Below are 22,721 nucleotides of genomic sequence, written 5' to 3' on the forward strand. Positions count from 1 at the left end.
AAAACATGAAGAACACTTCCACATATAGGCCCTTATTCTGACCCTGGTGATTTGAAACCGCCAGGGCAGAGGGCCGCGGAAGCACCGCCAACAGGCTGGCGGTGCTTCATGGGCAATTCTGACCGCGGCGGTAAAGCCGCGGTCAGAAAAGGGCAACCAGCGTTTTCCCGCCAGTTTACCCCTGGCCCAGGAAATCGTCCATGGCGGCGCTGCTTGCAGCGCCGCCATGGGGATTCCGACCCCCTTCCCGCCAGCCTCTTCCTGGCGGTTTACACCGCCAGGAAGAGGCTGGCGGGAACGGGTGTTGTGGGGCCCATGCACTGCCCATGCCACTGGCATGGGCAGTGCAGGGGCCCCCTAACAGGGCCCCATAATGATTTTCAGTGTCTGCTTTGCAGACACTGAAAATCGCGACGGGTGCAACTGCACCCGTCGCACACCTGCAAATCCGCCGGCTCCATTCGGAGCCGGCTTCCTCTTTGCAGGGGCTTTCCCGCTGGGCCGGCGGCGATCTTCTTGAGATCGGCCGCCGGCCCAGCGGGAAAGTTAGAATCACCGCCGCGGTCATTTGACCGCGGTGCGGTGTTTGGGTGGTTTCCGCCTGCCGGGGTCGGAATGACCCCCATAATAATGAAGTGGGCAACTTCAGTAAATGAGCAAAATAATCTAAAGCTGATATTTCTAGCCTTTATCTGTACTTACTTCAAACAGCAATTTAACTACAAAACACTTTTAAGTTGGTTCTAGAGCTTTAGTAATGTCCTGTGGCTTCTTATTAAAGTAAACAAAGACAGAAAATGAATATTACAATAGAATACATACAGTTTTGTTCACAATCCTATTTAGTATCATGTGCAGGAAGTGCAGAGTCTTAAAACAACACCAAACCTCCACCCTCACCCTCACCCTAACTGCTCTTCTTTAAGTATCCCTGACCCTCCTAGTTCCCACTGGTCCTCCACTCTAAGCACTTTTATATTTCGCTAAGGAGGGCCATTGAATAGTTATGGTACATAGCAGGGGGAGGCAGAAAAGGGTGATGAGATGGGACACCAACAAGACTTGTGTCAGTAGTGCAGGCTAAGGCAGCCCTTTAAAAACAGTTCCCAAACGCTACAATCTCCTTTCCAGTGTTGCCAGCTTTTTAGAACACTCTCTGGCCCAAAGTGATCCAAAAGGAGCCCAATATAGCTACTCTGAAGGAGGGTCTTGGACACCAGCATGCAGACAGTAAGTGAAGATTGTTGCTGGACGATTTTGCAGAGGTGTTGGCACGAAGAATATCTGCCCCTACTTACTGCTTCCTTAGTCTTTAGTGAAACCTTGCAGCAGCCCTATGATGTTTCCCAGGCCCATGCATGGTGCTGCTTCAGTCCCAATTTCTTTGGATCCTGGGACTTGCAGTCTTGTTTATTCTATTATAAAACAAGTCCCGGAATTCAAAGACAAAACCTGGCCTGGACCAGCACATCAGGAATAGACCTGTGAAACTTGACAGCAATGAAGAGGGAGAGGCAGACAATGGAGCTATCGGAGTAGCATATCAAGGATGCCATGGTTCAAGCCAGGGAAATTGTCCCTTGCACTGCTGGGGTAGTATAATACAGCAATTATCAAGTATCAATGGGCCATTCCAGGCTTTGGGTTCTGGTGTCACTGCACCCGCTGTACCAAATGTAGTGATGCCCCTGAAGTGCACCCCTATCCACATGACTTAGTTACAATCAAGTGGGAAACTGGCTGTCACTCATTCCAGGACATTCTACTTCACCTTCAGTTTTCAAACTTGCAAAGCATGAGCCTAACAGTAGCATTTGGTCCAATTGCAGGCACCAGTTATGGCACTTGGATTGGATTTTGGAGATATGCCTGCCTATCAAGATTTTCAAGTAGCTTGGAGCCAGACTCCCAATCTTTTTAAGGCATTTTACCTCTATGTGTATTTCACGCAAACTAGATGAATGTGAATGGAATTTAACAAAGTGATAAATGACTAGCTAAACAAACAGCACTTTCATGCATACTAGATCACGGATTCCAGTGCCAACAAAGTAGAGAATTTTAAGATGGGTCATAGCGACATGCTATTGCTCTGTGTGAACAGTTTACCATTTACATGAGAATCGTGCACAGAAGCTTCTGAAGAATGCAGGTGAATAACAGAGGTGAATTAGTGTGAAAGTGTGTGCGACAAAGCTGCTCTTTTAAGTGCTTCAGTTACAGTTCATACAGGGCGGCTCTGAGCAGTCTGAGAATGTTACCAACAAAAAATTCTACCTCAATACCCTGAAAATAGCACAAAGTAATTTTGAAAATATTCCAGTATTTGGAAACCTGCACAAATCTACATTTCCTCTCAGGGCACAAATCCTTAAAGAAAAAGAAGCAGGGGATTAATCAAGTTAGCATGCAAGTGACATCATGGCACATGACATCATAGTGCATGACATCAAAGCGTGTGACATTTCATGTGGCATCACATGAAGTGGCATCACAACCCATGACCTCACAGGAAGTGACCTCAGATCTTAAGACATCACATATGTTTAGCAGGTATATCATGAATAAATTTTAGCACATTACAATATTTAATAAATGAGATTTTACATTGGGGTTGTGGCAAAATATTGACACAAACCTGACGCAAAATCAGGGACTCAAGTTATATATTTATTTTTTTCAAACCCTGCCACAAAGAAATTGGCAACAAAGAGAAATGTGGCAGTAAATATGTTATGCTTAATTGGTTGCAATGTCTGTATTTTAAAATATTTTATGGGATTAAGGCACCTGCTGTAGAGATCTTTGTGTGTCAGTTTAATCTCAGGGAATAATAATAATGGTAAAATAACTCTGGATGATAATGTATTTGCTGGAGAGATCTGTGTTTTGCCTAGTCCTAGTTTTGAATCAAAGTAGCATAGAGGGTTAATATGCCTCCTGCAAAGCACATTATGTAACACACAGATGACAGATTTGTCATTTTATATAAATGGGTAAGAGGGTTACTGCTTTTAAGACAGAGATCCTTTTGTTACTTGCAGTTCATAAATTGTAATCCTTCTCATATAGAACTGTAAAGTATGAAGGACGTAGCTCCTACAACTTATATGCTTCCATGTCTTTTGTAAACACATCCTTTATATTGATGTAAACACATATGATTTATTGTCAATGTCTAATCTGTACGTGTGATGTAAAGTGCTCTGACACCCTGCACTGGGATGAGTAGTGGCACTACTCATCGGTGTCACAAATAATTTAAATACCACTATTTTGTTTTATTTCTTTTATAGTGCTTTAGCACTACTGAAGTGCTAAAGTGCTGTAAAACGCTATAAAAGAAATAAAACAAAATAGTGGTATTTAAATTGTTATTTGTGTTAATACTGGGGCGACCAACACATTTGACATTCTTACAGTGAATGCATATCTCTTATATACAGGGACTGAACAAAGTCAAAAGCATTTCTCTCTCAAGTACCTGTGAAGTGATAATATGTGAGCCTTTGTTTTCCCTCCATTACATCTCTGTGTGAGGTTCCTACTTCACCAAAAAAGAGGCCTAATGGCCCCTTAACTTCGGCCTTTGTCATGGGCAAGCTGGGATCTGATAAGCCCCCTCCCAGCCTGCATGTTGCTGCTCAGAACAAAAGCAGACAACCTGCAGGCGCTGCTGAAAGTGTCCCGGTGTCAGAAAATTACACCGGGAGTTCAGCATATTTCTGTGAGTTCTGGGAGAAGTAGGAAAGAAAGGTGTCACTCCACTGAAAGCGCCCAGCTTTGCAGCAGGGTAGAGGGCGTCTGCCTCTGAAGATAGTGGGTATACAGCATTTACACGCGTCTTCCCTCGACTCGAGCCCTGCACTTAAGTACCTGTTTGCTCCTGAGAAGTGCCAGTCCTCTCTCATAAACGCATTGCAGCAGTGCTGAGAAGTGCAGGCACTCTCCCTTCCAAATGAAAGAAATGCTGATACTCTGTCCCGGTGAGTAGCTGCCCATTTAAAGCACTAGTGTGGCGTGTGCTGCATCCTGGTGCACTGGGGAGCACACTAACATTAATGCTAACCTCGGGGTCAGGGGTCATCTCTGGCACCTGCTAGTCCGGTAAGTGATTGCCATTTTACTGAACTGCTCGTCCTGAGCCCTCCTAATAGGCTTTATGGGAAAGAGGCTTAAGGCTAGCAGCACCTGCAGCCACCTCCGAGGGTAGGCGGTGTCTCCCGCGACGGCCACTTCTCTCGCCCTTAAGTTATTTAAAAGAGGGTCTCGAAGGAGGGACAGGGTGGGGGCTCTAGCAAGTGCAGGAAGCAGGACAGGGGTGTAGAAGGGAGGAGAAAGGCGGAAGGAGTACAGCAATAGACAGGGAGGGAGTTAGGTGGCGGTAGGAACGCCCAGGTTTGAAAGTAACGGTTTCCACACCAGCACGTGAGATAAGCTGAGCGAGCACCGGGGTTCGAGCCCAGTAAAAGCGCGCCTGAGCTCTACCTGGGAACAGGAATGACAAGATTGAGGCTTTATCTTCACCTTGGGTTGCTAGACAGCGAGACCAAGTCATTTTCATGTAGCTTTCTATAGTACGAATTCGGCCCAGGGCAACTGGAACGCCTTACATGAGCACCAGATTACGTCATATTAAATCACATATTTTTTTTTTCTTTAAGGCATGGGGAGATTAAGGCGGTCATTCTGACCGCGGCGGGCGGCAGTAGTCGCCCGCCATGCAGTCACCGCCATTTGGCTGCTCCGCGGTCAAAAGACTGCGGCGGCCATTCTGGCTTTCCCGCTGGGCCGGCGGGCGCCCGCCAAAGGAGCGCCCGCCGGCCCAGCGGGAAAGGCCCTGCAACATAGAAGCCGGCTCCGAATGGAGCCGGCGGTGTTGCAGGGGTGGGACGGGTGCAGTTGCACCCGTCGCGATTTTCACTGTCTGCTAAGCAGACAGTGAAAATGATGCTGGGGCCCTGTTAGGGGGCCCCTGCACTGCCCATGCCAGTGGCATGGGCAGTGCAGGGGCCCCCAGGGGCCCCACGACACCCGTTCCCGCCATCCTGTTCCTGGCGGTAAAAACCGCCAGAAACAGGGTGGCGGGAAGGGGGTCGGAATCTCCATGGCGGCGCTGCTTGCAGCGCCGCCATGGAGATTCAGCCCAGACAGGGGAAATCCGGCGGGAAACCGCCGGATCCCCTTTTCTGACCGTGGCTTTACCGCCGCGGTCAGAATGGGCAGGGAAGCACCGCCAGCCTGTTGGCGGTGCTTCCGTGGTCCTCCACCCTGGTGGTCGATGACCGCCAGGGTTGGAATGACCCCCTAAGTGATTTGCCCAGAGTCACAGAATGTTTAGCTGTCGCCAAAACCCAAAGTTGGAGCTCCTATTCCAAAATTGGCAGCTCTGGCATTTAAACCACATCTCCTCTCTTTGGTCTTCACCACACGGGCCCTCATTGTGGTCAGTATAACAGTTTTTAGAAAGCCCCTTTGTTTTTGAGGAGTTGGATGGAACTGTCATTGTTCACCACTTTGCTGGTTAATCTTTGACCAACAATAAAGGTCAAAAATCACAAACTGCGTTTTTAATCTTTAAACATATTGCCCTGTTGCTAAGCACATAGGCTTGTAAGGCAATTCAAATGCCGTCACTGCTTGATCAGCATTTTAAAAACAAATACAATCCGGAGATCGCCAGACAGCCTTTACCCCCCACCAGCTATACGCAGGCCGACAGATTTACTTGTTGGAAGAAGTTTTTATTACAACATTTGTATGGTATTCTTTTCACATCAAAATCATAAATCACTCCACTTGAACTTCAGTAATATTTACAAAACATGAGATACAAATCAGTAACCATAAATCTTTATCTGACAGGATCCCTTCCTGTCCTGAACCACCATTGGACCACACAAGTGAACCGTACCTCATCTGTGTCCCTAGGAGGGGCGGTTGCCCTGACTACACAGTTCCTTGTCCCCACGCTCAGGGTTCTGCCCCCCCAAACACCAATCGGCCTAGGGGTGTAACGGGGCGGCAGGAGCAGGAGCCCCATGGGCCCCCAAGCGTTCTGGGCTCCCTTACCCCTTAATCTGGTGTGTACATCTGCAAGTTGGCTCAGGACTTCAGGATCCTATCTCTGGTGTTCTCCCGGGGCCCCAGCCTTGGGGACCCCTCTGTTGTTTCTGGTCACTTTAATACCTCACTTTCCGCTTATACCTTTCTTCACAACCTAAATTAAGGAAAGGGTGGGTAGGACAACTGCGCGCCGCCCGCAAGCCCCAGCTGGCGCGCCACCGAAAGGAGAAGGTCGAGCCTTCTCGGGGGGCAGTTAAATAGCCCCCCAAAGGTACGTGGCGGCTCAAACCAGCTAGCGGCCAACGCAGCCGCTACATACTCCAGTCTCCTGACTTCTGCCCCCACGACTCGCGAGGCGTGAGGGCGGAAGTCGCAGGCCAGCCCACCGCACAACTAGTGCGGAGGGGGTTATCAGGCCTCGGCGGCCCTGTCTCCTAATGGGCTGCACCCCCCCATGTTGGGTGGGCGCTTTACCCTAAGAGCCATGTTCATCGGTTTTATTGAAGTGCGTCATTTTATTGACATAGTGCAGGAAATCAACCATTTTCCGCCCCATTTTGTTTGACATTTATATATTTTGAAGCTGTTTGGCCAAGTTTAACTAACACAGAAGACCGTTATAGCAGGGGAAGCAGCAGTGTGAGCATTTCTTACTTTGCACATAAATAAAGACCAGTTGCTAGAGGTGAGCAAAACTTTTCTTCCTTCTGCGGTAAGCGGATCGCGGTGCGAATCTGCATCTGCCGCCGCCACTGATGAATAACAAGAGGTAGGTAGCGAATGAAATGCAGAAGGAACTACCCGGTTCACAGGGAGCCTGGGCGACGTGCCTAAACATCAGTTCATGCGCTTCTATGTGGGTTGTGTTTGCTTAGTAGGGAGAACCACACAACCGCCATAAGTGGGCTGAAATCTACATTTTCTTTGAGTTATCTACAGAATGGGTTTTGGAGATTCGAAAAATGGGAGTGTGAGTGTATAAAAAATTTAACTAATATGAGAGTGTGAGCGAAATTAAAAGAAAGTTTGCTAGAGTGAGTATATGTGTGGGTATGCTCTATGATTCTCAACGTGTGAGTGATGGCACCACCTCCCCTCTTATGGATGGAGTTACCCTTGTTAATATACAGGCTCTGTCAAAGTGGAGATAAAGTTTGGCATATGGGGACACCCATGACAAAACTGTCTCCTGGGCATACTGGAGGTAAAACATAACAGAACCCATGATAATGGCTGGACAAAAAGGGGTCAGCTGTGTCCTTTAGAACCTATGGCTTTTTATACCTTTAAAAAATGTATATATCAATGGTGTTTTAAAAATGCACTGTTTGACCTCATTAAAAACAAATCTCCCTTCGAGCCCTCCTAAATGAACTCTGTTTGCTTACTGAAGTTGGGGGCAAGTGATAACGCGTCAGTCTATGTTAATTTATACACATCAGGACTCGTTTTAGGTCGATGAATCTTTGGACCCAGTGGTGAGACACCGTAAGACGAGACAACTGATCAATACATCAAACCATATGTCAATAATATTGTTAACATATATCACCACAATATATTTCACTTTAGACATTAAAAAATCTTCGACGCAACCATGACCTTTCAGTCATGAATAACCACACCTTATTGAAGTTTTGTGAATTTTATTCCCTATTGATTACAATCTAATAGCAAATGTATTAATCTCAAAACCAAGAAGCAAAGAACATTATCACAAAGCGGCGACTATGGTAAGTTTTCATCAATGCAAAGATCACAAATATAAGATAATCATATGAAGATAACAAATCAAAATACATAGAACCTCCTAAAGGTCTTAGTTCAGCATAACACCATGTCAGTCACATCAGTTTCGTCAGTTAAGATGAACACCTCATCTAGCCACTGATTAGCATTAGCATGTTGGGCTTCATGCAAAACAATTTAGAACATCAATTTGGAAAACGTCTAACTAAGGTCTCTAATCAAAACACACAGCAGTTGGTACCTAGAAAGGAAAGGCAAAATAAATGAATTTCCATTAGCAACGGTATAATTACCCTCCTCGGAATAGGTCAGCATACAGGGTCAGTCTTCGTCTTCAGGACATCAGTTAAATCGCCATCAGTCTATCTAAGCTAAGGGCAGGGGACACTTCCCTCATAAGGAAGAAAGTGTAAAAGGCAGTCTATGGATGAGGATAGTTTTGTCTAAGTCTCAGATCACCAAATAGAGTGACAGAGTTTCTGGATGCAATCGATATCATTCCCTACCTAATGCCCTTTGTTCCTTGTGTCATGAGTTTTTATCCCTTTTTTGAAATACATTCCCCCAAAATCCTATTGGTCAGTCACTACACCCCACTATCTGTAACCTATCAATTTATACATTAAGTAATACATTTGTCATTCTATGATATTTCTCGTGCTTCTAATTGGTCTTTATAATTGACGTTTTCGTAGGTGGCACATCCGGGGTTACTTCATTTTCTGGCACACACTTCGGGTCAAGAGTTCTCTTCTCCGTGATTCAATGTCCTTGAAAGTGTCCATAATTGTTGCAAAGCTTATAATTTTTATACTAAAGCTGCTAGCATGCGGATGAGAAAATTTAGCATTGTTGCAAATAAGTGAAGAAAAGAACAATTGCTGGTTCATGGCCTTTTGCAAATCAGTACACTGGAGAAAATGAAAAATACGCTTTAATATGAGAGCTACAGAGTTAGTTTTCGACTCACGCTAACTTAAGGCGTATGAATTCTAATAAATGCAGTCTTCATACATGTTAATGTTTTCAGTTAATCATAAGACAAACAATTATTGCTTACAGTCGACATTTGTTTACGCATGTGAAAAATTCTCCACGTTTAAAATACGTTTCAATGAATAATATTATTAATACAGCATTTGTTAAATATAAGCATTTCACATCTAGAATAGGTAATATTTAAACTACGCTCTCTCACAAGTAATACACGCCATCGTTTTCAAACATCACCAGCCATCTGGCGAGCAGAGGCAACAGGGGCAGAAAGGGCAGCATATGAGCTGAGGAGGCAGGGAGTGTAATATATGGCCAGGGGGAGCAGGGGCAGAGGGCAATGTATGAGAACAGGGAGCTGGAGAAGAAAGGTAAGTATATGAGCAGACAGGCAGGAGTGAAGGATAGTATATGATGGGAGGGGGCAGAGGTGCGGGCAGTATATGAGAACAGAGTATGAGTGAAGAAGGCACAATATAGGTAGGGAGGGCAGTATCTAATCAGGGCTGAGGTCAGAGATGGCAACATACAAGCAGAAGGGGCAAGGGAAAGTTTTGGCAGTGGGTTTGCAGAGGGGACAGGGGCATATAAAGCAGTATATGAGCAAGGGAAGCTGGTGCAGAGAGGCAAGTATATGATCAGAGGGTCAGAAGGAGAGAGGGCAGTATACGAGCAGAGGGTTGGAACAGAGTTTGGTGATGAAAACAACAGCTTAGTCTCATCTTAAAATGGATACAAATATAAGCCTGCTGCACTCCTGTTCTACCCGCAATTCTTCTCAATTTATATTCACTGCTGGTTCATGTGACCCAGGCCCACCAATACTTTTGTGAACATGGCTCCCATGCACATCACTGTGCTCAGATGACCTGCTGCAGAAAATAAACATTTTTAGCCACTTGCTAGAATTCCTGTATTGCAATGGGTTTTTCTGTATCCTTAGTTCTAAGTATGAGTTATTCCAGTTTTATGCTTAACCCTTAAACTGTATTCCAGCAATTCACGCAGTTTACAAGAACTGTGTGGAAATACTTGGTTAATTTCCAGCATTTGTTTTCATGGGTGACTGTGAGAAGGAGGTGCTGTAGCAAGGAAGGTTTCATGCACCATTCAGCAGTGTTGGCCGCCGCATATGTCAAGGAAGGGGGAGGGGTGGGGGATGGGATGACAGGGGAAACATTTAATAATAAAAAAAAAGAAACCACTTACCCTGTGCCGCCCGTCTCCCGTTGCGTTTCCTGCTGCCTTGCTCCTCTTGTGCGACACAGCACAGGCTCCCCAGCAATCCTGGAGCTGCTTACATGCTAAACATAGCACGTAAGCAGCGTCAGGATTGGTTTGAACGGTTGGTCAGACACAAGCCTGGGGTCTGTGCTGTTTCTCCAGCCCGGCTGTGTATGCTGCCGGGTTGGAGAAACCTAGGTGCACGTGTTTGGCCATCCTGAAACGGCCGGCCAAACACTCTTGCGCACTTAGTGCGCTCTCCCACCTCTCCCCTCCCATCTCCCCGTGGCCCATCCACGCCCCTCCCTGCAGCTGCTGGCTGAGCCAGCAGATGAAAAATGGAAAATAAAACGAAAGTAAGCTATCATTTTATTTTTCATCTGCTGGCTCATCTAGCGGGGCGACTCCCCTCCGCCACTGTGAAGGAGCCGCCCCTACCATTCAGCTCAGCAATAGATACACTAATATCTCTAGTTACGCTAACACAGCACAAAAGTATTGTTTCTACTGAGGAAGCCAGAGGCTTGGTGGTGAAGGGACTGCTGAAACTGATGTTTTAAAGGCCATGATGAGGTAGCTTTAAAGGGTCATGTGAGGCTGACACCTACTTACTAAAAAAATACCATAAAATTTGTATTGTATCGTAGCATTTATATAGGGCTTTCTATTCCAATGTGGGCCACTGAAGCTTGTGTTTGCTAGCAAAACATTTTGCCTGGCTCAGTGCTGATATTCTGATAGCCTGCACATAGGGGACGGGAGCACAAGGTAGCATATGCATGATAATTCTACAAAATTTGCAGAAATATTGACAATAAAGAACAAGCACTAGCACAGTCAATAGATCTTACCTTTGCGAGTTCTGTTGGCTTTGTCAATGTTTTCATTGAGGAGTACGCAACACAGGATGGGGTGGAGCATTAGACAAGGAAGCAAAAAACGGAGCAGGGCGCTGCTGCCTAAATAAAATGAAAAACAAAAATATGAAGGTAGAAAAGGTGCTATGATGTCAGTGCTGGCTACGTTTTAGTTTTTTTTTTGCTTTCAGCCACTTGCACAGTATCTGTACAACATGACTAAAAAAATACGTGCAAAGCCAGTGGGTGCTGCATAGGCGAGACCTATTGGCTTTGCTAATGCTTGTTGCTTTATCTGCCATGGTAAAACGAATATCCAGTATCTCCCTTACCGGTACCCTTGATCAAACGTTTTGAGCAAATTGACAATCAAGCTAACTTTTACATTTCCTATATTTTTGTTGCATTGACACACAAACCATTTTCGTGGCGCTGTGCAAGTTAGTGAAGAGAAAAACTCAGGTTCCTGAAGATTAACTACTGCGGTTTATTTTTATCACAGCTCTCACATTTTCCTCCCATCTGTTCACAATTTTACATGTACTGCGGACCGAGGGGCGGCTTAGAAATGAAAAAACTGCAAACACACACACACATAAACAAAGCAGGGAACGCCTTTTCTATGTTTAAACAAGAAGCAGGGCCCTGGTCCTTTTTCCTTTCAGAGTCGCAGTTGACGTGTCTGTGCTTAATTGCTTGCGTGAGACAAAGGGTCTGATTGGGGTTTGTTTGGGCTCAAACACAGCTCTTTTTATCAAGTAAGAGTGTCACCGTCTCTCCCTGTTAAATGTGCAAGGGCCAGTTTGGAAAGTGAAACAGCCTCGAGTGTGATTCAGTGGCAGCAGGTAATTCTAGCAGGGTGAGGAGATGGCAGGCACACTTATACACTCACTCACACCAATGCATTCACAAATGCGCACACACACACACACCATTCACAACACTCATGCACAACCAACTCGTACAAACAGGCACACATGAACCAGATATTCAAAAGAATAAAAGGTACATGAGCTGCTGCTCCCGGAGAGGGAAGCCTTAAAGAACCCAGGAGGGTTGAGACTGATTGAAACTTGGCCTTGGACACTCCATGGCTTAAAGCTGAAGAGCCCAGTTCCGAGGCAATCAGTGAGGCTCTCCCTTGTCACAATGAGAGGGTCTGCACAAACATGGTTGGCTGCAAGCAACATGCAAAATGCATTTAAAGAAGCATGATAAGTACTCCACTGGGGTAAAAACTGAACTACGGGCCAGATGTATCAAGCGTTTTTGCATTCGCAAATGGTGCGAATCGCAAAAATCGACCGTTTGCGAATGCAAAAATGCCTTTTGCGATGTATCAAAGGCATTTGCAGCGTGAAAATGATTCGCAAAAATTTTGATTTCTTTAGCAAATGTGACACGGGTTTGCGTGTCGCAATCTGCGTTTCGCAAATAGCGACATGAAATACCAAATCGCTATTTGCACATCTCAAAGTCCGAGCTACACTTGTGACTCGCAAATAGCGATTCTGTAAATCATGTTGCTATTTGCGAAACCCAGATTGTGACATGCAAACCCACATCGCAAAGCGATGCATCAAAAATTCGCAAATTGTGATTATTCGCAGATTTCCGTTTTGCACATGCAATTTACCGCAAATTGAAACCAGGTATTAACCAGGTGCAAACTATAAAAAGAGGCCCAGAATGACTCAGCCTCTTTTCCACCATGGCTGCACTCTACGTGATGGCGAGGAGAATGAGGGTCCTGGCAGGTTTGAGGAGAGGGAGGAGACAGGAGCGCATTTACAAAGTCCGCATAACCCTTTTTGATCAGACTGAGGAGGAGATTTATGAGAAGTACAGGTTGAGCTTGGCCATGATACTTGACCTGATAGCTGAGCTACAACCCATGCTGCAGCGCACAACACACAGGACCAATAGCATACCCACCCATGTGCAGGTATTATGCTCCCTGCACCTACTAGCCTCAGGGAGCTATCAAGGGGTCATAGCAGCAGCTGGAGGGGTATCACAGAGTGCCTTCTCCAGATTTTTCAACGCATTTCTCAATGCCGTGCTTAGCAGAATACACTAGTACATCAGATTCCCCCACACCCCACAGGAATTACAGCACACTAAAATCACATTCTACCAGATAGCACAGTTCCCACATGTCCTAGGTGCCATAGATAGGACACATGTTGCAATCTGTCCACCATCAGCCACAGAGTATGTGTACCACAACTGTAAAAAACAATATTCAATGAACATACAGGTGATATGCAATGGCTCCTACATCATTATGGATCTCGTCGCCAGGTACCCAGGGAGCACACATGATTCGTACATATTCCGCCACAGCGGGATTCACACAAGACTGCTAGCTGGGGAATTTGGTGAAGGCTATCTATTAGGTAAATTGCCACTTTACAATGTTGCATTGATGTCAGTGTGGCGTCAGATGGCACAAGTACTCATTTTATTCTCTGTTCCTTCTAGGAGACAGTGCCTACGCAGTGTGCACCTATATGATGACGCCCTACCTGAACCCTGCAACACCAGCAGAGCGGAGGTTCAATTCAGCACACACGGCAACCCGCAATGTGGTGGAGTGCACTTTCGGGCTGCTGAAGAGACGCTTCAGGTGTATTCACAAAAGTGGAGGCGCACTACAGTACAGCCCAGACACAACATGTAAAATAGTGGCCACATGTGCGATCTTGCACAATATAGCAACCACCAGGGGCATACCAGTGGAATTAACGGAGCCAGACTCAGATGAGAATGATGATCCCATACCACCCCTTCACCCAGCAGACAAGACCAGTGCAGCAGAGGGCAGGCAGAGGCGTGCTGACATCACGCGCAGCCATTTCTGAAGTAAGTAATGAAAACACAACCTCAATAATATGTATTCCGGTAGTCAGCATCTTTATTACTCAGGTAACATATGTGTCACACTATTAACATCATAGTATAACTGTATTGCTACATGTGAAGGTAGTCCCCTGTAGCCCTCAATGTCACTTCTTACGTCCACGCATTCCACTTGAGTGTGCAGTGCCCTCGCTGGCACCTCCTGTAGCGGGGTCAAAGCCAGTACTGTGTCTGGCACTGCGACACCTAGGATCCATCACAGGGACTGTTAGATTGCTGAGGCTAGAGGACTCCTCACTATCCCCAACACCTAGTTCGCTGGTTGTGGCACTGCGTACGGTCTGCATTGCATCCAGAATGTTGGTTATTTGCACCAATGCCTGTGCAACGTCCCGACTGCAATGTGCCGCCTCCACCTGTGTGGCCACAGCACGCCTTGATATCAAGGCAGTTGAACTCGCGAGCCGATTGAAAGATCTGCAGAACCCTTTGAACATTCCCATGAATTGATGATGGCGCCTGCGATGGTTGATACGCTCATGCTTCATCTCAGTGCAGAGTTCCTTAATGGCGTTTGTCAACTCCTCAGTGTTTTCTGCCGATTTTTGCTGGGCCTCATGCAGAGACTCCAACTGCTTGTGCAGTACTCCCATATTGTCATTATGAGACTCCAACTGCCTGTGCACTGCACCCATGTTATGATCAATTGACACCAACTGCCTGTGCATTAACCTCATGTGTTTGCATTGCAGGCGCTGCACTTTCAGCATGGACGCTTCAAGGCCGCCAAAGATTGATGGGCCCTCTCCTTCATCTGTGCACTGTCTGCCTGCTTCGTGACGCCTCCTGAGGGGAGTTGACTGACGCTGGGGCAGGGATTGCTGTCTTCCTGTGGATGTAGCTTCTGGGGGTCGTGTGTGGACTTCATCCGGGATTTGGTCTGAGTCCATGTTCAACTCTGGGAGAGATAACACCATTGCCTTGCACCTAGTTGGTGCAATGCTCAGTGACTCACTGGTGTTCGAGTCGGAGTGTGGCTGTGTTTCAACATCCCCCACATATCCACATACTGCTGCGGCAGGGCCTGAGATATCTGCAACGACAATGTGCAGCATGTCATTTATGTATGTACCACATAATGTTGCACAATTTTAATATAAGTACACTTACATCGTATCACTGTGAGTTGTGTGTGTTGTTCCTCTGTGTGGCTGTACACATACCTGCTATCTATGTGTTATTTGCAAGTTAGGGTTGTGGACTAACACTTCCATAAGGCATTGGTGCGTTGTATGTAAGATGTGGCTTGGACTACATTGCGTTGCACTGATAGCTATTTTCTAAGGGGCATTTGTACATGCACATATGGGGATACACATCATTACTGTCCCTACGTTTGCTGGTGCTGGGTGTGCCTGAGGTGTCAATGTCAGTGACCCCACTGACAGCTTCAGGGAGCAGCGTGGACTCCACCATGTCCTCCAGTGGTGTAGATGGTGGGTGGGTAGATGGTTACCTCCTACAGTGCTCCTTGCCTCCTGTAGCCTGCTGGCTACTCTTTCTTTGGCACGGGAACGCAGGTCATTTCACCTCTTGTGTATCTCCTCCACAGAGCGCTGCGCAGTACCCACTGCGCATATTTTTGTCTGGATTTCCAGAGTTTCCTTTTCTCACTTTTAAGGCACCTGTAGTGAGCTCTTTCCAAACAGTCTGTCATGGTTCCTGACAACCTCTTCAATGAGCACCTCCAGTTACTGCTCACTGAATTTGATTGTGCGCATTCTGTCTTCCTTGTCCTTCTCCTTCCCATCATTGGCCATAGTGCAGTTTGATCCTGGCAGGCTCACTAAGCTGGCTCCCTGGGGCTGTGTCTCCCTACCTGCTCCTGTGGGTGTGGCTCCTGGAAACAGCATGGGCTGACTCACTTCCTGGTTGTGATGTCATCAGGCTGTTCCGGTTTGCTGTTTTCCAATTTGCAATTTTCAGATACCAAATTGCTATTTCTTTTGCGATTCGGTATTTGGACCTCGCAAATTGCATTAGTGAATTTTAAGAAATCGCTATTTCCGACTCGCAATTTTTATACATCCCATTTTGCATGTCGAAAATATCGATTTCTTAAAATTCGCTATTTGCGATGTGCAAACCGAAATCTTGATACATCTGGCCCTATGTTCTTTAATAAAAATGGGTGCATCACTGGATATTGTATTCATGTCAAACCTCTCCCACAAAGTCTATTACTTGACATAAACCATTAAGCAAAGAAAGTCACAATAATCATGAACAAGCATTGATGTGGGAGGGAACTGGCAGCACAGACAATGGAAGGGTGGGGAGTGGGAGGGAAGAAGCAACAATGACAACGGTAGAGTGGGAGGGAAAAAGCAACATGGACAAAGATGACAGGGGAAAAAAATAGTACCTCAATCACAGCCCCATCAGCAGAAGAACAGGAATCAAGCTGGACAAATGAGTACTTGGTCAATACTCGAGTCTAAAGAAGAGCAAGTGAAGCTTACATGCAAATAAGACTGACAATGAAGCCAACAAATGGTAAACAATGGGCAGGCTGCAATCCCCTTCGTGCATAAAATATCTCTTGCAAGCAAGAGTGCATGCAGCACATAAAATGTGGTAGTAAAACTGTTCTGACTTGCTTAATGTATAATACATTTAATTTTAAGGTCACTTAGGGGGTCATTCCAACTTTGACGGGCGGCGGAGGCCGCCCGCCAAAGTTCCCCCAACAGAATACCGCTACGCGGTCAGAATACCGCTACGCGGTCAGAAGACCGCCGTGGTTATTCTGTGTTTCCCGCTGGGCTGGCGGGCGCCCAGTGGGAAACCCCTTCCCACGAGGAAGCCGGCTCCGAATGGAGCCGGCGGAGTGGGAAGGGTGCGACGGGTGCAGTAGCACCCGTCGCGAATTTCAGTGTCTGCTAAGCAGACACTGAAATTCAAAGTGGGGCCCTCTTATGGGGGCACTGCAGGGGCCCCCAGGGGCCCCACGACACCCCTCACCGCCATCCTGTTCCTGGCGGTCAAAACGGCCAGGAACAGGATGGCGGTGAGGGGGTCGGAATCCTCATGGCGGCGCAGCAAGCTGCGCCGCCATGGAGGATTCAGCAGGGCAGCGGAAAACCGGCGGGACACCGCCGGTTTTCCTGTTCTGACCGCGGCCATGCCGCCGCGGTCAGAATGCCCTGCGGAGCACCGCCAGCCTGTTGGCGGTGCTCCCGCCGACCCCGGCCCCGGCGGTCCTTGACCGCCGGGGTCAGAATCACCCCCTTAGACTGTTATGGAAACTATTGCAGTCCATGTGTCATCAGTAATATATAATAGTGGCATATTTCCAGCGGTTAATACATTTGCTGGAGAGGTCAGCTGGCAGTCTCTGGTAATAGGCTTCAAACATCATACAGTAGCTCAGCTGGTCAGTGTGCTTACTGCAGAACATAATGTGTAATGTGGAAATCACAGATTTGCATCTTAAGGTTAGAGGGGTTATGTTTTACTTATGGAGGTCCTTTGTAAAATACAGGTTGGAAGTTTCAGTCCTGGCAAAATAGCTCAGTGAATTAAGTGTCCACTTAAAACAGTTCTATATAATATGCACAACAAAACTCACAGTAAATATCTAAACATGATTAGACTATTCTTGTAAATTGTACAAAAGCCCACATGTCTTCCAGAGACATAAAGCGTGATAAAGTTACAACTATATTTAAATTGCTAGGTGATTTGAAAAGTGACATTAAAGGGGATTGTTGGAAATGGGTTTTCTAGTAGGCAGTAGGCTTGCACACTGTCCAAGTAGGGACCCTCACTCCAGTAAGGGTAAAGGGGATACACAGCTCAGATAGCCCATGCTCACCCTCTTGGTAACTTGGCACAAGCAGTCAGGCCTATCTCAGAAGCAATGTGTAAAGCATTTGCACATAACACACATTACCAATTTTAGAAAAATAGCCAATCTTTAGTTGTGTACAACAAGACCAGAACAAGAAAAATACAACATATAGTAATTAAAATATGGATTTTGCAAGAATTACTTAAAAATACAGTTCCTTGAAGTTGATAGCTTCGTCTTGGGCTATCACAGAGTGTTGAGCAACAAATCCAACAGTTCAGGCTGATTGCGGAGTCAGGGGCCTGCTACGATGTCAGGAAGACCTGCAAACAGTACCTCAGAAATGCAGGGCACTGTGATACGCGTAATGAGATCTGGAGAGCGGCGTCACGGACATCGGTCCCGGAGGTTAGTGTAGGAGTCGTCGGTCCCTTGAAGTCACACATGTTGCTGATGACAAAGTCAGGGGCACCAGTGTTGATGGCGTCGGGGCTGCGGTCCGAAGTGGGACTATGCGACGTGCGGTGCCCACAGGTCACAGTGCAGGCAGTGGCTTGGTGATGGCTTCCTGCGACATCGGTGAGACCAGGGCTGTGGTTTGAAGTGTGGCAGTGCGTTGTCAGTTGTCTCTAGGTCACAGTGCAGGCAGTGGCGTTGTCGTTGCTGAAGCGCTGTGTTCGGTAGGGCCAAGGCGACAGTACGACGCAGGTGGCACCATGTGGTGCCCACTGGTCGTGGTACAGGCACGGGTATCTGTTGACGAAGTGGGAGTCGATGGTGCTGGCTTCAGTCTAATGGGGCTGCAGTGCGGGGCAGGACGGTGCTTCGTGTGCCTCACAAGTGGTGTCCTCAGGCCACGGTGCAGGCAGCAGCATCGGTGTCAGCGTAGAGCAGCTTTGTCAGGAATACCAAGGCTGTGGTGTGAGCAATGCGATGCGGAGTGCAGGGCCCACAGGTCACTGTGCAAGCAGCGGCTCAGTGACGGCGTCAGGTGGTGGCATCGATGAGACCAGGGCTGCGGTGCAAAGCAGGGCACAGCTCCATGCAGCGTTGTCAGGTCACAGTGCAGGCAGCGGCATCATTGACGGTGTCATGGTAGTTTTTCTTCTGTTGCAGCACAAAATACACAGTTCCCAGTGCTGTCGGCAGATTAACTTGAAGTCTTTGATCTCCCTGAGACTTCCAACAGGAGGCAAGCTCTACTTCAAGCCCTTGGAGAAACTTCAATGGCAGGATACTCAGCAAAGTCCAGTCTTTGTCTTCTTTAAGGCAGAAGCAGCATCTGCAGGACAACCCAGCAAAGCACACATAGCAAAGGGGCAGTACCCCTCCTCCAGCTCTTCTCCTTGGCAGAGGTTCCTCTTGATCCAGAAGTGTACTAAAAATATTGGGTTTTTGGTCCACTATTATACCCATGTCTGCCTTTGAAGTAAGCAAACTTCAAAATAAAGTCTCTGTTGTTGACAAGATCCTGTTTTGCACAGGCCTTGCCCCAGAAACACACCAGGGGGCTGGAGACCAGCACTGATCTGTGGCTGTTTTATAGAAAGTGTATGGTGGTGCATTGGGTAATAATGCTCATTTTGTGTTCTCGGGGGCACTTTCATATTAAAGAAGTGGCAGCAGATGCTTCTGTATGCTTCTGGTGTATAACCTGTGACTGCAAGGGGCTTTAGTCCCATGACTTCCACTCTTTTCAAACCTGTGCTGTGTTAAGCAGACATGAGTATTCACCTGCACTGGGGCAAGCCGGTTCTATATGTAACATGCAATGCCATCTCTGTGCCAGGTGCAACCTGCCCAGTGTGGTGTTTTACATAATTTGGCCCTGGAGTGCTTAAAATTATTCCATGAATCCTGGGGACCACAGACCATAAACCAGCAGCAAACCATTCGCATTTCGGGTTTTAATGCAGATGGCTGACCATGCTAGCAGCAGTAACTCCTTATCAGGACTATGAGAGAGTTAGGTAGGATGACTGGTGAGTGTAAGATGTGAGAGGGAGTGATAATTGGTCAAGTGTGTAGCTAGCCATGGTGCAGCATATGCAGTTGCACCAGGGTCCAGAGTCAGTGAGTATAAGTATGTTTGTGTGTGAGTAACAGTGAGTGGGAGTGAGTATGAGTGATAATAAGCAAGTGAGAGAATGAGTGAGGGGAAGAGACTATGGCCCTCATTATGACCCGCCAGGGCTGCGGTGGTGGCTTACCGCCGACAAGCCGGCGGTGAAGACCGCCACATTATGAATGTGGCAGTTTGGCCTCTGCCAAACAGCCACATCCTCACGTGTACCGCCAGGGCAGTTGGACAGCCGGGTCGGAGATCAGCATCTCCGACCCGGCGGTCCACTGAAGACCACCGGCGGTATAATGAGTTAGCTTTCCGCCAGGGTTTCCGAGGCGGTAGCACCGCCATGAAAATCCTGGAGGAAAGGCTACCAGTGACAGGAAATTTCTTTCCTGTCACTGGCAGATGGCTCCCCCAACCCCCCCTGCAATCCCAATACCCCCCAAAAAAAACACTTGCATGACAGCACCCCGTCCCCCACTCCCCTTCCTTCCCCCGCCCCTCCACATACACACACCCACATGCACCCAACATACACTCATTCACCAACACATACATACATGCATTCACTCACGCATACATACACGCATTCCCTCACATGCCTACATACACGCATTTACACAAACATTCCAACACCCACTCATTTCAACAATCATATGTGCATTCAAACACCCATACACACATGCATACACACTTACATTCACACATGCAGACAACACCCACTCACACACGCACACACAGCACTCCCCTCCCTCCTGCCCCCTCTCCCCTTACCTTGTCCGGCGAGGAGGTTGGCCGCCAGGGAACGGAAACGGGTGCTTCCATTGCCTGCAGCGCCCCTCCATCAGGACACCGCCAGGCCCTATTACAGGTCGTAATACGGCTGGCGGAGTCCTTTTGGCAGGGCGGTGCGGGCCGGTGGTGGAACCGCCTCTGCACCTCCAACCACCAGCATGACTACTGGAGGATTACCCGCAAATTGTGGCAGAAATCTGCTGCCGAAGTCATAATGAAGACCTAAATGTGAGAGGCAATAAGTATGAGTGAGGCAAGTTATTTTTTTAATGGGTTTTTACGCCCCATCACTTTCAAAGATTAGCAGCTACCAATGCATGCTAGGCAAGTTTACTGGCCAACCTCACGTTAGGAGGGAAGAAGAAAGATGGTGAAGATATGGGGTAGGGAGTGCAAGACATGGCCACAAGCAGCTGACAATACAGGAAGTGATGAGGAGAGATGCATGAAACGGCTTCCAGATGCTCCACGTCTTAATTTGCCTTCTATTTTTTCACTAAAATCTCTTGCATTAGAGCCCTCTTAAAAATGTTCCCCTTCACCACATGCCCTCGCTAGTACATGCCCTTTTTTCCTGCTCATTTCATCCTCCTTCCCTCATTTCCCTTCAGTTCTGTATCAGAGCGGATACCAGTTACATGTTCACATTCTGCCTGTGCCTCATCAGAAATATCTTGCTTCCAAACTGTCAAACCTCCCGCCTTCACCTCCAGTGTTATGTCCTGTCTGTCACTGCTATTCGATCATTGCTTCAGCTACGTCACTTACAGTTTGTAAAGGGTAGGTTCCAATTGTCTCCGTTATTCAACTGTTTTCGATTCTTAAAGGAAAAGGTGACTTCTTCTCTTGGCCATGGTGTCACCATGCACTTTGAATAGCACGTGCAAGATGACAAGTGATGTGTTGATCAAGGTGGAGTAGTTTGTTAAGTCTGAAGCCAAGGGATTTCACTGAGGTGATCTTTTTAAGTGTAAGACCCAGGGACTTAAGTTGATTTGACCAATCAAAGGAATTGGTTGATGTAGCTTTTAATGTACTTAAGGGAGTTGGCTAGGTTGTTCAGGATGTTTGAGAAAGTTGATCTTAATGTATAGTTGGGTATCATCTCCATATCACAGAAAGGAGGGATAACCTGGCCCAGCTTTATTGTATTTTTGAATGGGCGCTTTTGTGATGTAAGGGGATGCTATACGCCTCAAAGTGGCATATTTGGTTGCATCAATTTACTTTCTTATGGTAGTTTTTTATGTGCTGAAAAGTTGTTGTGCGTAAACACAAAATGGCATTGCATAGTTCAGTGTCAGCCCCTAATGTGAAATAGTGGTAGGTGGGCACACGCACACTCTGTTTCACAAAAGCACACACCCACACTCATCCACATGCATACTTACTCACTCTCCTTCATTCCGAAGCACACACACATGCACCCACCATTGTCAAGCACATACTTGCTCATGTCTTGCACATGTCCATTCATAGCATGTATGTACACCTACACATACATTCATACATACACACATGCATCTAATATTGAAGAATGACTTACTGGGTGTGGCGAGGACATCGGCGGAAGGAGCGAGAAGCGCAAAGGCATGTGTAGCCCCTGAAGGACTCTGGAAAGGAAGGGACTGATGTAAGATCCCACCCCCTCCTCACATTGACTGACCTTGTAATGAGTCAGTCAATGAGAGGAAGACATTTCCCCACCTCCTCACTGAGTGGGATGGGGTCAGTGAGTGTTGCTGACCCACTCCACTCTGTGAGAAGGTGTAATGATAGTCAGCCCCTGACCATTTCAGGGCTTAATCCTGAAGTTCCCAAGTTTGAGTCTATCAATGACGCTCTCTCTTGTCACGGGGGGGCACTCAAAAGACTTTGCTGAGTTGATGAGGTCACGGCATCAGGGCTGTGAAATATTCAGCCCTGCAAAGCTTGGATTAGGAGTCCAGGCGCCTGTGCATTTTGCACATGTAAAGCACCTTGCTACCTGACCATGACATTGTGAGTGTCCGTCAGGCTGACCTTTGCTCAGCATCAAAGACACTCATCATGCTTTGCAAAAGACAGGGGATAGGAGCTCCTTCCCCTTCAAAGACAGGCCGATAGTGAATAGTTACAAACCCCTGTTTTTGTTTTGTTTAAAGATATTTTTATTGGCAGTTAATAAAGCATACAAACAAATTTATAGACCAAGACGGTTCCAGAAGCTGGGAGTTGTTAAGGGCACCTGGGTACTTAACAGGTATATGTTAAT

General features: G+C 47.0%; 1 long non-coding RNA gene across 2 annotated transcripts in view; it reads right to left on the minus strand.

Moving 5' to 3' along the window:
* Positions 1–7,711: 7,711 nt before the first annotated feature.
* LOC138288131 (uncharacterized) overlaps positions 7,712–22,721 on the minus strand; it is a 147,607-nt gene continuing 132,597 nt past the window's right edge. For both annotated transcript variants that reach the window (XR_011202346.1, XR_011202345.1), the window contains 2 exons: positions 10,884–10,991; positions 7,712–8,726 (listed from right to left, as the gene is read on the minus strand). This is a non-coding gene — a long non-coding RNA (uncharacterized lncRNA). The remainder of the gene's footprint in view (positions 8,727–10,883; positions 10,992–22,721) is intronic.

The sequence above is a fragment of the Pleurodeles waltl genome, chromosome 4_1, assembly GCF_031143425.1.
Source record: "Pleurodeles waltl isolate 20211129_DDA chromosome 4_1, aPleWal1.hap1.20221129, whole genome shotgun sequence".
Lineage (NCBI taxonomy): Eukaryota > Metazoa > Chordata > Amphibia > Caudata > Salamandridae > Pleurodeles > Pleurodeles waltl.